Raw genomic sequence first — 11,175 nt, forward strand, 5'->3', positions numbered from 1 at the left:
CTATCTATCTATCTATCTATCTATCTATCTATCTATCGACAAGATCTTTCACTGAACCTGGAACTCACTGATTCAGCTAGGCTAATTGGCCAGTGAGCCCCTGGGATCTCGTCCTCTCTAGTACTAGGACAGCAGGCACATGCCACTATACCTGGCTTTCCCACCAGTTCTGGGGATCTGGACTCATTTTCCCACTGAGCCAGCTCCCTGGCTCCTGCTCAGGTCTTTTTGTTGTGAATCCCAGAGAGAAATGACATAGGACCAGCAGGCTGAAAGCTTCCAGTCCAGCAAGCACGTGTGTGCCTTGGCAGTTGTCCATGTTCCTGAATTCAGAGGGAGGAGCGAGCATCTAATGTCCAGCAGTCCCTGCATGGCCCCAGCAAGGTCTGACATGCCAACACTGCATGGACAGGGATGCCTCTAGGGAGCTGGGCAACTACTAACTTTCCATCTGCATGGTCAGGGGGCTGTGCAGGAATCATACACAAAATAAACCACCCTTAATTGCCAAACCACTTCCAGACTTCACGACTGTGTTCTTACCCAACTTTCCACTGTAAGGGATTATGTTTAGATCTCTCGTTTTTAAACGGGAACAGCTGTGCTGGACTGGCAGGCGGCTCAACCGAACAGATGTGTATTTCTGAGGGAATCGATGTGCCTTTTTATTATTATGTCACTGCATTTGGTTTATTGCTGAGCAATTTACATTTTAAGCCACGGCTCCCTTATGAACTAACAATAATAACCATGGCCTCCAGGTAGGGCTATTCGTCTCCGTGGAGAGATCTGCTAGACGATGCAAAAATCTGAGGCATTGTTATTAGCGATGTGGCGTAAGAAGGATATCCTCGTCTTAAGGTTTAACGGCTGCCCGAGACAATTCTGCAGCTTGTTGGATGAAATCTTCATTTAAATTACTCAAGAAAGTATGTTTTGTGTATGTGTGCACATGCATGGCAAGTCCGCATGTATGACAAATGCTTGCATGTATGAGGAGCTAAGAGACCAATCCTAGGAGTCATTCCTCAGATGGTCTCTCTTTTCTTGCCTCTTGTTGGTGTTTGTTTTTTTTTGGTTTTTGTTCTTGTTTTGTTTGTTTAATTGGCTTTGTTTTTTTTTGAGACAGGATCTTATGATGTCAAGCAGGCTGGCCTTGAACTCACAGAGAACTCTTTACTTTTTGGAGACAGTTTCTCTTACTGGCCTGGAGCTCACCAACTCAGTTAAACTGGCTGGTTAGGGAGCCTCAAGGATCCTCACTCATGCCTCTGCCTCCCCAGCTCTGGGATTGCAAGGATGTGGCATCGAAGCAAGCTTTTCCTTGGGTGCTGAAATCAAACTCAGGACCACATGAGTACCCAGCAAATATCTTACCAACAGAGCCATCTCTCCAGCCTCTCGGATGTATATTTTTAAATCCAGTGTTTCTCAATCTAGTCTACATTAGAGCCCGTCTCACACACACACACACAAAATGTTAGAAGACCTGCCAGCTAGGTGGCAAAAGACACAGAAGTTCTCTTTGGCATCAAACAAGCCCGATATGAATCTAAACCTGCTGGTTTCTACCTGCAGGAAACTGAACCAATTGGAGAACTGATCTTTACCTGACTCAAAATTAGAGTCAAAAAGCATTGGCTGCATAGAAATAAGAAAATGGTGGCTACCAAGCTTATGGGTGAGGTGGGAATTAGAATTGGCAGCAGGGAGGTGGAGGGTGGGGGGGTGGGGACAACTGACTAATGTGTGTCTTTTCCTGCAAAGTTGTGAACAAGTATCCTTTTGCTCCAGACAGGGCACTAATGTCAGACTAAAGAAATAATCCCCCCCCCCCCCCCCCGTCTAATTTGGTGAATCATGTGAGTCTATTGGGTGGCTTACAGGATCATGGGCGATGGATTTATCTATAGGAACATGAGTGACTCAGAGCCCTCCGAGTCACTGGAAAGCGCACTGCAGCATGGGTAAGGACTCAGGAAAGCTACAAACCTGGAGCAAGATACTCAGCTTATGACAATCCAGCCGGAGTCTCCTCCCCCCACCTCCCAGGACGGCTTAAGGTTTTTATACCTTGGAAGAGGAGTTCTTGGAAAGCCTGGAACTTTCCAGGAGGAATTGTTTCAATTTGGATCAAATAGTAACACAATAGAAGCCCCACAGACACAGTTACAAGCAACAGGCAACGTGTGCCATTTCTGTATTGTACAGCAGCAAGGCTATCCCAGTTAGCAATGGTGAACCACATTTCCAAATAGAAAGCATCAAGAGCCACCTAAAGCCATGCTTAGGAGGTCTGAGGGAAACCTTAGTATCGTGATGAGATTGGGACAGCCCCGATACAGGTATCAAATAATCACGTTGTATCCAGTGCTGCCTTTATTGTTACTACCAATTACTATTTACCAATTAAAAAGCCCCAGCGTTAAAGAATGGGTAGGGAGTGTTAAACAGTTGCTGGAATGTAGCAGATGTGGAGCAACTGAGGCATCTTGCCACTTGGGCTGTGACAGTCAGATCACCCAGTACTCCTACCTGCTGCATTCAGGCACTAGGGGTGGTCCCCATCCATTGGTGTGGGCTAGCGCTGTGGCTTGTTCCTAATTAACAGATTATAGTTAACGCATTGGACTGATACTTGTGTGGTTACATTATGTAAGAGCACAGATTCACCTTGCAATAAGTTGATCCAAACGGACAGGAATAGGGGGTCCTGAACAATGAGAGGTCAAGTGAGGAGACCTGGGGATTTATCAGTAAAGAGAATGAGAAGGAGACACAGTAATAGTTGAGATCCAGAGACCTTGCATAAACTAATGGATTTATACCAATCACATTTAATAAGCATGGCATATCTTGTATACTGTTTGCAATGGGAAATGGTGAAGGACGGCAGAGAGCTAAGTCGATGTTGGCAAAGAGAGCATGAAACACTTCAGACACAACTGCCTTGGAGAGAGTCCAGGGGAAAGAGTTAGATCCCCAGAAACAACAGCGTTGACTTCTCCAAGACACTAACCCCAGACCCAGACTAGACCTTGCCAAGTCTGCTCCTGGACAAGGACACAATACTAATATTCCTTTTGTCCTTTCATCAGGTCCTCTGAGAAAGCCTTGGGTTGGCCTGACTTCTGGCAATAAATCCCTACGAAGTTCCAGGAGAGAAACTTCTCCCATCGAACCTTATACAAACCTGAGTAACCTTAGAACCTCACGGATTGTAGAGAGGTTAGAATGTTGCAGGTCCAGAGTCTAATTACAATTTATTTTATGCACCCTCAGCTCCCTTCACAGCCATCCCTGGCCTACTTCCTGGCCCGACCTAACATCCCTGTGACAGTCAAAAACAAACAAAAACAACAAAACAAAACCAAAGACGAAACCCCACTTTGGTATATATTAACTTAGAGACCCCCTAGTTTCTAGCAACTGCAAAGCCAACAATGCCATCAGACAGCACTTGACACCTATACCTGGTGTCCCCAATTTGCTGTAACTGCCTAGCTGATGATGTTTCTACTTATTTTTTTTTTCAAATGTCTTGACGTGTGAGCCACTTTGTTTGGTTACTTAAAAAGTGTCATGAAACTGCTGCCCTGGTGGAAAGTGGAATCTGGGGTGACCTAATCCTATGTCCCTAGACCATTTGTCAATCATCTTTAGCCCCAGAATCAATCATATTTTTCTCCCCTTCGAAGGAAAGTTTGGTTCCTCTGGAGGACACCCCTTTTGTTGTGTCTCGGAAACACAATTGTCGGGTTGTGAATGTCTTAACGCAGAAGCCTGCATGGTGGGCTCAGAGGTTAGCCCGCACTCATCAGCTGCAACTGAGCCCTTGAGGCCAGGAACGCCCAAGGACTGAGCGTTGCCAACCACATGACCCTGGGAGCTGGTCTGAAGCCTGAACACCTGCACCCCTCTCTCGAACCCTGCTAGAGCATCTGGCCGAGTGAGACACACAGAATGATAAATATGAGCCGCTCTGAGAAAGAAAATTGTAGTGTATGATTCGGCAGCAATAGTTCACAGCACCACACGGGCACTGGGGCAGGCTCTGAGTGGGGCCGTGGAGTCTCTGGCTAGGGAGCCTTTTCTTTCTGCCATTTTGGCTTTGCTGATCTCTCCCCACTGTGAAGGCCTCAAGCTGGGAAATCTTTTTCTTCTCTTGTGCTCATACGTGCCAAAGTTTGCCATTCGAAACAGACACCATCTTTGTAATTTCAGACTATTCACAGGACGAACACCTTTTAGGCATGAACTGCACTCAATATGGTCCAGAGGTCCTAAGCATGGTTTGATCAGTTCTGACCAGAAACTGGTTTTGATAAATGCAGACACAGAGTACTTCTGTTCTGAGATTCAGAACTTTAGATGAATTGGGACTGTTGGCACATTTCCTGGAGGTGGAATGGGACAGTCCATCCATGTTTGGTGACATTTATCAGCACATTTTTGAGACTTGCTTTTGTCCCATACGTTAGTGGTTATTTGATTTCTTTCTCCATAATATTCCAGTGTATGGATAGACTGTAGTTCACTCATTCTTTGTCTTATTGGAGAAGAGCAGGGCTGTTAATGTTTGGTTCTGTCGTCAATCAAGTAGCTATCATTCATCCTTCTTGAATAGTAACTTCTCTCTGCCTCTCTGTCTTTCTGTGTCTGTGTTGTGTCTGTGTCTGTGTCTGTGTCTGTGTCTGTGTCTGTGTCTGTGTCTGTCTCTCTCTCTCTCTCTCTCTCTCTCTCTCTCTCTCTCTCTCTCTCTCTCTCTCTCTCACACACACACACACACACAAAATTTCTTTTTTGGAAGTTATACCCAGAAGATGGTAGGGTTAATATACATTTACCATTTTAAGGATGGTCCTATTTTAAACCTTCAATATATCATTTTACACTCTAGCCAGGTAATCCAGTTGTTGGACTGCAGGCCTTTCTCAATGTCTATCTTTTTAAAACAATACCGTATCATGGTTATTCATTTTCTGTAGGCCATGCATGCCACATATGTGGGGGTCAGAAGACAACTTGTGGGAGTCAGTTCTTTCCTTCCTGTGTAGGGTTCCAGGGATGGCACTCAGAACTCAGGTGGTCTAGCTTGGTTGCGAGCCCCTTGCCTGCTGAGCCATCTTGCTGGCCCCATCCTTAATCTTCAGCTTTGGATATCGGAATAGGCATGCATAGCCTCTCATGGTCAGGGGCTTTCGTTTGTTTTTTATGGTACTGGAGATGGACCCAGGACTTTTCATATGCTTGGCAAGGGCTGTACTCTTAGGCCTTATTCCAAGCCCATGACAGCATTCATATTGATCATCCATGCATCTCCTATTGGTATTGATTATTTATAGATCACCTCTTCTGAGCTGATTAATTAATGTCACTCAAGTGATTTGGTCATTTTTTTCTTGAGTTGTTTTTCTGTTGTTGAATTATAGAAGGTCTTTTCATGTTCTAGATGGGGGTATTTTGTTGGTCGTACATATTGCATGTTTTTCTGTTAACTTGTTGCTTAATATGTATGTATGTATGTGTATACATATATGTGTACACACATAAATACACATATATGTATATATGTATATATGTATATATATATTTGGTGCATATCTGTATGTTTATGATTTGTATGTATATTTATGTGATATGTATAGTGTATATGATTTGAGACAGGGTCACATATGGCCCAGGCTGGCTTCAAACTTGCTATGTGGCTGAAGATGACCTTGAACTTATGATCCTCCTGCCGCACATCCCCAGTGCTGGGCTTTCGGACATGTCATACCCACACCTAGTTGAAGTGTTGAGGGTGGAGCCCAGGGCCTCATCTATGCTACACTGGTTGATCTACATGCTAAACCCCTTTCATTTTCTTAATGAAAATCTAAAGATTTTTAATGTTAACCTTGACCTATCAATTGTTTTATCTAATTTTTCTTGCTTCCTGTTATTTAAGAAGTCTTTGCCCAATTCGAGGACAGGAAAATAGGTCCCTGCATTTTCTTTTAAAGCTTCTGTGGCCTGCGGCGTTCACACTTTGTGTACAGTTCTTCCAAAATTAGCTTTTGCGTGAGGTAGAGACAAAGGTCCGATTATCCACAGATTCTATGACTTGTCAAAAATTCTTTGTATTTCTCCCTGGACTGCTTAGCACTCCTGTCTTCCATATTTCCAGACCCTCTTGTTCTCTCACAGCAACACGCCCATAGCTATAATAACCTCAGAGCACATTTTTAAGTCAGAGAAAGGACCCAGTCCAATCCTGTTCTATTAAATGTTATTTTTGCAATCTATACAACTGGCATTTTCAATGACATTTTGAGACCAGCTGATTTATATCCTGGTAAAGAGATGCCTAGGCTTTTTGTTTAGGGTAAAATCTATAGGATCGACTCGAAGAGATGCGAGCCCTGAATAATACCATGCAACCAGTCCAAACCCTGGGATGCCGCTTCACTCTGACTCAATTCTCTGATTTCTGTTGTCAGCTTTCTTCAGCTTTTCAATGAAAGATCTTGACATCTACTTAAAACGGCCCTCCTCCCGAAATGTCGTATGTGTAGGGGCGCCATCTTAAGTGGCGTTCTTTGTGTGGTTTCCAGTTGTTCATGAAGAGAAACAGAGTTTTCTACACTGGCTTTGTGGTTGTGCGGCTGATAATTCACCTTCTTGTCTAACACAGGTGTGGGTAGAATCTTTGCAGCAGTTCTTAAACTGTGCAATCCTTTTGCAGTTGAACAAGCCTTTCGCAAAGGTCACCTAAGACCATCAGAAAACACAGATGTTTACAGTATAATTCACAATAGTAGCAAAGAAAATAATTTTTTTCTTTTTTTCGGAGCTGGGGACCGAACCCAGGGCCTTGCGCTTGCTAGGCAAGCGCTCTACTACTGAGCTAAATCCCCAACCCCATGAAAATAATTTTATGGTTGGGGGTCACCACAACATGCGGAACTGTGTTAGAGGGTTGCAGCATTAGGAATGTTGAGAACCACTGTTGTTATATCTTTATTTTATTCCCCTCATTCCAGTGTGTGTGTGTGTGTGTGTGTGTGTGTGTGTGTGTGTGTGTGTGTGTGTCTGTTCACGCATGCGCACACGTGAGCACCCATGCAGAGGCCACCAGGGGAGGGTGTCAGGTATCCTTCCCTATCTCTTTCCTTGAGACAGGGTCTCTTACTGAATCCAGCAAGCTCCAGGCTACCCACCTTTTTACTTAGGTGCTGAGGATTTGATCTCAGATCCTGGTACTTGCACGGCCAGTGACCTACCCACTGGACCATCTTCCTCGTCCATCTCCTGTCTTCTCTGCACTGGATGGGACTCAGGGTGGTAACACAAGCAGACTTGCCTGCAGGCTCACAGAGAGAACGTACAATGTTTCAGCTGACACATGACAGCCACTGAGTTTTCACACGCTGACAAATTGAGAAGTCTTTCTATTATCATTTTTTAAAGAAATCATGAATTAGTACTGTTTGCCAAATGCTCTTCTCCATCCTGCTAAGTAACCATGTCATATTTTCCTTTGGTCTATCAACACAGTGGATCTTACTTACTGAAAGATTTTCACTAAGTTTTAAGCACACTTTGCATGTCTGGAAAATTTCCATGCACCTTTTGGCTTTAGTTTTTATTTATGTGTTGTTTTAAAATGGGGTGTCATATAGCTCAGGTGGGCCTCAAACTCAATAGATGGCTTTGAGCTAACTATGTAGCCAAGGCTGGCCTTGAACTCAATATCTAACCAATGGTAGCGTTGACCCCTGATCCTTTTGCTGTTAACCCCCAAGTGCAGGGATTATAGGTACTGCTATTTTTAGAGAACAGACAACTGAAATTTTTCTGGCCAAGCACACCCATGAGTCCCTGTTTGACTGTGATGTCACACGCGTGTCCTGCCGTCTGATGACAACTGTGCGCATGCGTCACGAGGCTGGAAGTGGAAGTGTCTTTTAGGCTTCCTTTGTTTCTCTCAGTGACCAAGAATGTAGAAACAGTTGCTGTATATGTTATGGGTTGGACAATTAGGCAAATAAACCAGTCTGGTCAGAATGTGTGGAAAGTGCTGTGTAAGCACTCCGGAGTGTGAATTTATTAGTCATGAAAGAAAGGGGTAACAGCGGCGCTTTCTGAGGAGCTCAGAGGAAGGGGGCGGAATCCAGTTCTGCTGTATCACAAACTCCAAAGCAGGAGGCCTTTTTGTAGCTTGACTTGGGGAAATCCTTATTCTACTCTACTCTGGGGATCTCTTGATAGCTCTTCAGTCATCTGGGGCCAAAGAATGTATAGGACTTTAATATTTTTTCCCTACTAATGTTCAATACCCCCTCTCTCTTCCCAATGTGGAAAATATTCTGCTGCCTCATTACACATTACCACGGGCATCTACAGATTCCAGACATCCATGTATCGTGGACATCATGGACCACAGGCGCCCATAGACCATAGCATTCACAAGACCACAGACATCCATGTCCCACAGAATCCACACATCACAGGCATCGATGGACCACGTGCACTCACAGACCTATCTATACACATCCCCTCCGGAGCCAAAGCTGTTGCAGGTCGAACGCACAGCTACAAGCCTGTGGGATGTACCCAGATGGCTGAGGCCTGGCAAACAGCTGAAGCCTCAACCTAGAAAGCCAAGGCTGCAAAATGGAAGAACTCACCACGCGTGTGCAAGAAACCTCAAGGCCCTTCCCTAGCAACCATGCCATTGAGTGTTCAGGTGCTGCTTGTTTTTAATTACATTTATTCATTTATTTGTATAGGATGTGATATCTGTAGGGATATCTATTTATTAATATATTCCTACTTTTCACTTCGAAGAACACATGGGTAAAGAGGACTGAGAAATCAGAGCCAACTTTACTCAAGTTTCTAGCAGTTAATTCTAAAACCTTTGCAAGATATAGTGACCCCTGCAAAATGTCTCTGGGTCTCTGATATCTAACATAGGGTCTAGGACTCAGGTACTGGGAAGGGTCTGGAATGAGATGAGAGAGTTATCTGAGGGCTAAGCAACTCCTGCTGGTTTGCTCAGGGTGCCCTTCACTCGGGGGCCATCCTGCGGCCTCCCCAAGCCAGTGTCCTTTCATGTTCTCTAACTTTTAATAATCGGGACTTTAATTCTGATTACTGTTTGATTTATTAATTATGACCATTCATTTGATCGAGACAGGAGTTTCCACCCTTGAAATCTCAGCAACCCTCTTGCCTCTGCCTCCTTCCACACTTGCCACATTGAGCCACTCTTCATTGCTTGTAATTTTCCAAAGGGAAGGCGATCTTTCCAGGTCCCTGGTGCTTTCAGACTGCCGGTGAGAGGACACAGTGCTGGGGTTGGTGTCCCAGGGACACCGGATGAGAACAGAGACAAACCTGCTTGGAAGCACGGAGGAGCTGCTGGGATCTTGACAACTCAGGACACAGAAGCCACTCCCAGGAGAAAGGGGGCCAGGTCCTGGTTGGCCTGAGTGTTTGTCCTTTAAAAACAGATTCTATGTGTCTCCTGAATTGAGCTGCCAGAGCTATGCTGGGTGGCCCAGTTAAGCACAGCCGTCCTACTGGGGCAATTGTCACCATGCAACAGTCATCTGGGAACTGACAGGGGACAGGTTTAAAACCGAATGGGATGGTTCAGATACAGCCGAGTTGTTAAAAGTACTGTCTGTTCTTCCAATAGACCGTGGCTTGATTCTCAGTACCCATGTGGCAACTCACGACCATCTGTAACCGCAGTTCCAGGGGATCTGAGAGGTTTCAGAAGGATTCGGAGCATGCAAACGCCTTACTCAAAACCATGACTAGTTAGTGACTATAGTCAACTCTACCAAGAGTCACAGAGCACAGCAAAACTTTGTCCTTGACTGGAGCCGCCATTTTACCAGTTACCACTGATAATGGGGCAACAGATATGAGCTACCACATCTGGCTTTATGTGGGCTCTGGGGATTCAAACTCGGGTCCTCAAACTTGCACAGCAACCAACCACTTTACCCACTGAGCTATCTCCCCATGGTCATTTAAAAATAAGGCAGAGAGTGATGGCTAGCCTCTATACACACATGCGCAAGTACACACACACACACACACACACACACACACACACAAGCACATAACAAAAATAACGGTAGATAAATCCAGATAGATAGACTTTGGCTCTGGCTCTGTCATCTCCCAAGAGGAAGAAGAAACTTCTAGAGTCACAGAGCCATCCGTGGTTTCGGTTCTCGACTTTTACAGAACAAAATGGCGGCCCCATCTCGTCCATGAAAGCGTCGTAATGTGTTTTTAATTGCTGCTGAATTGTTTGCTGAAGGAGATAGAAGCAAAGAGGCTGCCTGCCACCGTTAAGTGCCTCAAAATGGGTCTTAAAATCAATTAAAACTAAAACTAATTAGCAGAGGAATTAATTGAAAGAGAGATTTTTAAAAAAATAGGAAAATTTTATTTGTTTCCAAACTATGTCCGAGCAAGGTTCAGTGTGTGGTTCTCATCACAGTCCATGAAAACACCGCACGCTTCTCAAAGGTGTGGCTGTCAAGGCCTAAATAACCGTGCAGAGGGCAGCTCATTAACCAGCCTGAGGGTTCAAACGCAATACACAAAGATTCACAGAGATTCTGTCCTGGGGGACAGAAGCCTGGGGTCACCTTAGGAAACCGAGCAGAGAACTTACAGCGGTGTCTTCAGTGGATGGCTTCTCTGCAGGAGCTTGTAGCCAAGGGAGAGTTCTCACCTGCTCCTGTAATCCATTTTAAGTGACCGCCATCCTCATTTATGAATGCCAATTCTCCATAAATTGCCCCAAAGAGCCCAAAGAAATGGACTGAACCTTTCTGGTTTTTCTTTTTCCCTATCCTGGCCCCCATGTTCTGGGAGCCTTATACCCAAAGACTGGACTGGGTGGAAGGTCGACTGTTCCAGATACATACATACCAAGGCATGTAATAAATAAGAGCTAATGAAAAGTCCATCCAGCTAGGACAGCCCTCTGCACCTCCCCTCTGGTGGCCTTCTCCCCTCTACTCCTGACCTACTCTTCTCCTTGTTTCCAGGGAACCTGTTTCCTTTCCCAGCTTAATTTTTTTCCTGCATCCTCCTACCTTCACTCTGTGTGTGTGTGTGTGTGTGTGTGTGTGTGTGTGTGTGTGTGTGTGTGTTCGTCTG

At 44.9% G+C, this 11,175-nt stretch overlaps 1 protein-coding gene across 1 annotated transcript in view; it reads right to left on the reverse strand.

Moving 5' to 3' along the window:
* Positions 1-11,175, reverse strand: part of Kazn (kazrin, periplakin interacting protein) — a 988,882-nt gene that overhangs the window by 591,658 nt on the left and 386,049 nt on the right. The gene's annotated exons all lie outside the window — the stretch shown is intronic.

This window comes from Rattus norvegicus, chromosome 5, assembly GCF_021556685.1.
Source record: "Rattus norvegicus strain SHRSP/BbbUtx chromosome 5, alternate assembly SHRSP_T2T, whole genome shotgun sequence".
Lineage (NCBI taxonomy): Eukaryota > Metazoa > Chordata > Mammalia > Rodentia > Muridae > Rattus > Rattus norvegicus.